We start from the raw sequence: 5,264 nt of genomic DNA, 5'->3' as shown, positions 1-5,264 counted from the left end.
ACAGCGCCACCTCCGGCTTTTTTCTTTTTGCTTATGTGGTGCTAAGGAATCAAACCCAGGGTCTCATGCATGCAAGGCAAGCACTCTACCACTGAGCCACCTTCCCAGCCCCTCCACTTTAATATTTTATAGACATTTTTCAGTATCATCCTGTATTCAACCTAAGAATCCACTGATTGTAAGTCACACTTATGTTCACTAAGATGTAAATAAAAAATACTACCAACTTAACTATAGCAATACCTTTGATTCTAAGACACATCTCAATCTTAGAGTGACAAATAGATTTTAAAGGTAATTAATTAGAATATCATCAAAAAGAATCAAATACTTAGAACCACCAGAATGATCTTTGAAAGATATTCAAAACTTAGAACCTTGATGATTGTAGATAGCACACAAAATAAAAGCAAATGTTCTTTTCATGGCCAAAAATGCCTTGCCTCGGATCCTTTTTGATGATCTCTCTTCCTGTGCTCCAGCCTTATTGGTCTTTTAGTTTCTCAAGCCAACCAAGCTTTTTACCTACCCCAGGATCTTGGTGTAGCCTACAGTGTACTCCTTCCACTTTGGTATTTTAAAGTTACTCATTAACTTCCAGCCTAAATAACTCTTCCACAAAAAAAGCATTCTTTTCTTCTTGGGATCCTTCCTTCTTGAGCTGTCATCAAAATGAAGATTTCCCTGATTCAGTACTCTCAAAACACCTAGCAGTTTTTATCCTTTAAGTTGCAATATGAAATGCATGTTTTTATGCTACATGGCTTCCCTTGGCACCATAGAAATATTCAAGGGATTGATTGGTCCAGAACTTCTGTGGATACATACATCTATGGATGCTCAGGTCTCTTATATAAAACAGCACAGTATTGTAAGAGGCAGCTTAACAGATTATTTTGCTGGGCCTATAAATTAACTAAAAGCTGGACACTCAGCTCTCACTCCCACTTGGCATCAGTGCTCTAAGAGGTGAGCTATTCCTGTCATTTTATAACTATCTTGGACCCCAGGGAGAAAAGAATGTACATGCAGAAGCAAACTGCCTCTCAGATAAGCAAAGATACCCTCTTATCATCTAAAGAGAATAGTCAAAAAGCTGTTACCTACCATGCAACTTGCTCCTGTTCCATTCCAATGGTGAAGTGATAACTTCTTCAGAATCCCTACAGAGACAAAAGTGGAAATAATCACAAAACAGGCCATACCTTGAACAGGGTTGCTTTAACTTTGCATATCTTCTTATCCACTGCACTTAAACTCTTCCCCTACTTAAGATTTTTTTTTTCAAGGATAATCCTGGGAAGGGGGAAATCACTGAGTCCCTTTGTTTTCCTGATCCACCTATATTAAATTAAACCTCCTTTCTCTGTCCAGGAATGTTCATCTCTTTAATTGTCCTACAGGATGGATGGCTAAGCCTATTATGATTGAAATTATATATATATAATATCAATAATAGTGTCTCTCTATATAATAGTATACAATATATTATACAATATAGTATACAATATAGTATACAATATATTATATATATAGTATACAATATATTATATATAATATATATATATAATATATGTAAATTAGGGCTGGGAAGGTGGCTCAGTGGTATAGTGCTTGCCTTGCATGCATGAGGCCCTGGGTTCGATTCCTCAGCACCACATAAGCAGGAAAGCCGGAAGTGGCGCTGTATCTCAAGAGGTAGAGCATTAGCGTTGAGCTGAAGAGCTGAGGGACAGCACCCAAGCCCAGAGTTCAGGCCCTACGACTGAGCCCCCCCCAAAAAATATATAAATTATATATAAATGTAATGCATATATATATATATATATATATATCAAAAGGCCCCAATTGCAATTTTTACCTGAAATTGCAATTTCACTATTTGTGTGTGATCTACACTTTTGCATGTAGTCTTATTATCCTTTGGACCTTAAATCTCTCCTAAAGGCCATATGTTGAAAGCTTGCTCCCTAGCCTGTGGTAACTACTGGGAGGTGCTGAATCTTTTAGGAGATGGAGCCTATTTGGAGAAAGTTAGATTACTCCAGTAGTGCTCTTGAAGGGGACATTGGGATCCTTGTCCCTTTCTGTCTCTTTGCTTCTCAGCCACCATGAGGAAAGCAACTTTGCTCCCCAAGTGGTTCCTGACATGATACTGTGCTTCACTGACAGGAACAAGCAATCATGCAGTCAGCTGCTGATACTCTAAATCAAAATATTTTTTTCTCCTTTGAAGTTGATTTCTTCAGGTATTTTGCCACAACAATGAAATGCTGACCAATACATCCATATACTTAGCATCCCAGATTACTTGTAATTCTTAATACAATGCAAGTGTTATATAAATAATTTTTATACTGTATTGTTTATGGAATTATAATAATTAAATCTCTACCTGTCATTACACAGTTTTGTTTTGTTTTGTTTGTTAGTATTTTTAATCCATGGTTAGTAGAATCTATAGACAAGAGCCTATAGGTATGAAGGGCTAACTACATGTATTAAATTGTAGAAATTCTCTTTTCCATTTGATTGCTAAAATAATGACACATAACACTTACATTGTGTTTACTATACATCACTTATTGTTATATATGCTTTTCCCATTTTGATTCATTCAATCCTGCCCACAACTCTTAGCTAACTAAAGTAAAAAGTGCTTAAGATAGCTAAGATTAGCCCAGCACCGGTGGCTCATGCCTATAATCTTAGCTACTCAGGAGGCTGAGATCTGAGGATTGTAGTACAATCCTCAGATTTCCAGCCTGGGCAGGAAAGTCTGTGAAACTCTTATCTCCAATAAAGCATCTGGAAGTGGCTCAAGTGGTAGAGCAATAGTCTTGAGCTGAAGAGCTGAGGGACAGCACCCAGGCCCAGAGTTCAAGCCCCACAACTGACAAAAAAAAAAAGGAAAGAAAGAAAGAAAGAAAAGAAAATAGCTAAGATTACTCAGCTAATAAGTGGAAAATCTAAAATTTTGCTCTTAGAAGTCTAGTTCCAGAGGCTAGGTTACACAATAAAGGTGGTTTCTATATTTGTTTTAACCTTTTGATAGCTAGCACTTAGCATAGCATTTGGCATGATGTGGGCACCTATTAAATATTTATATAATGAATATGCCTGATGATTCCTCTGACTAGATTAGGAGACTTCTTAGGTATTTGGGGGTTTACTGTACTTTTCTAACAATAGCAATATCATTGGCCTGTTTATCTGGCCCTACCTACACAGATTGTGAATTTCCCTTGGGTTCTAAACTATGTCTTGTTAATCAGCATCTAATGCAGATAAGTAATTGGATATGTTATTCTGAATGGATGTATTAAAGGTAGTGGATTATGAATGAAATAAAAGTATCAGTGGCCAACTTTTGAAAACAAGGGCCTCTGTCATCCAGTTTAAAATGGAGGCTCAAATCATACATTTAGCTTTACCCTCTCCTCAGATCCTACTAAAAACAGTAGTAAAGGACTTTATAGGAAACTCTCAAAGACAAGGGAAGCATATGCAACAAAATTTCTGGAGGTACAAAGCAAGTGAACAAGTTGTTAATTGATAGAGGAGCCAAGAGATGTTTAGGATAATGGGTTGACTACCAACCATGAGTAGGGGATAGCAGTTCTGCATGAAAACAGAGGGATTAAGTGGAAGTTTAACCTGAATATGGAAAGACTCTTCCACCTTCTTACCTATTTCATCTCTGATTATGAGAACAGATGATCTTATACCTCCAGTTGACTAGAAGAGGTTTCTTGGGAATTAGAATCCAACCCAACAGAAATACCTAAAGATGCTGATAACTAGTACTTCTCACTGAAACAGATGACCCTGCAGTGAATCCAGTTGAACAGCACTACCCACATGTATAACTCTTTCAGTCAGTTGTCTCTCACTATGTTCTCAAGTGTGACTGCCAAGGAGAGTAAGACACTAGTGGAAAGACTTGTCTGTGAAACTCTAAGACCACAAACTCCCACACAGGGAAAAAGCAATAGGGAAAACAGATTATGCTAGATGAAGAACCATCCGCGAGATAAATCCTGGCCTTAAAATTTAAAAAAAATGAAATAAAAACACAACATGTATTTATCTGTCAGAAATGTAGACTTGGTGGAAAGATTGAGAGATAAAATTTGAGAATCTAAAAAAAATGACATAAGAAGATAAAGAGATAGAAAATGTGAGAGAAAAGACAATAAATAAGATTAAAGAATAGTTTCAGAAGGCCAAAATTTCAGCTGACAGAAATGCAAAAAGAGAATGGGAAGGGGCAAAGAATGGGGAAGCTAGGATAAAAAATAAAATTTTTAAGAGTAAATTAAGACAATTCTATTACTGAGCTAATCCAAGGGTAGGCTTCACCCAAGAAAGGGAATACATGAATGAAGTGGGTACTATAGGACCCAGGAAATAAGGCTGAAGTCCAAGGGAGAGATGAGAGGAATATGCAAGAGAAAGAGAAAGAGCCTTTTTTGGCAGCTGGCAGAAGTCTACAGACCAGCCAGAATAGTTCCATGCAGGAAAAATGTCAAGTAGATTAAATTGATAGGTTACTCATGAGTGCCAACTCAGGGAGATGTTGCATAACTTTGATTTAATTTGTAATAAGGACATTGGGCAAATAAGTCAAGAATAAGCAAAAATGATTATCAGCTCCTGGGAAGATTAAGAGTTGTGCAAGAAAGACAGCTTCATCATCATACATTCCATAGTTCAGCAGTGAATAGCATTTACATAGTGATGAAGATGTAAAAATGGATCCAACCAAAATTCTAACTACATGCATAAGTTTCTTGAGAGCATAGAGATCTAAAGTGTGGAAGGGCCTAAGGAAGAGAGCAGCTGAAAAAGAGCTACATTGTCATCTATCATAGAGGGAGGTCCATAGGTAATGCCTAACACTATAAGAGAAATTTTAAAAACTAATATAATAAAAATGGTGTGTGTGTGTGTGTGTGAAAACACCTAAAGCTACTTATAAGTAACTGCTGGTGAGAAGAGGAAATTTGGCAAATGAAAAAAAAAACTGCTCTTTTTCTAATGAGTAGTAGAACTGGTTGAATTTTTAAGGTTAAAGCAGGATGCCAGACGATTGAAAGATTTAACTGTGCTCCTTTTCACTGTCATAAAACAAACATTAAGTTCAAATGATTTGTGTTTCAACTAGTCTTCTGGTCTTGTGTGTGTGACTCCACAGTGCTCTGGACTTCAGAAAGATGGATGAGTAAGTCCAGGTTATTACAGTAAATCCAGGTATTATTAGT

This window comes from Dipodomys ordii, unplaced genomic scaffold (assembly GCF_000151885.1).
Source record: "Dipodomys ordii isolate 6190 unplaced genomic scaffold, Dord_2.0 Scaffold17, whole genome shotgun sequence".
NCBI lineage: Eukaryota > Metazoa > Chordata > Mammalia > Rodentia > Heteromyidae > Dipodomys > Dipodomys ordii.
Note: the sequence above shows the minus strand (reverse complement) of the source record.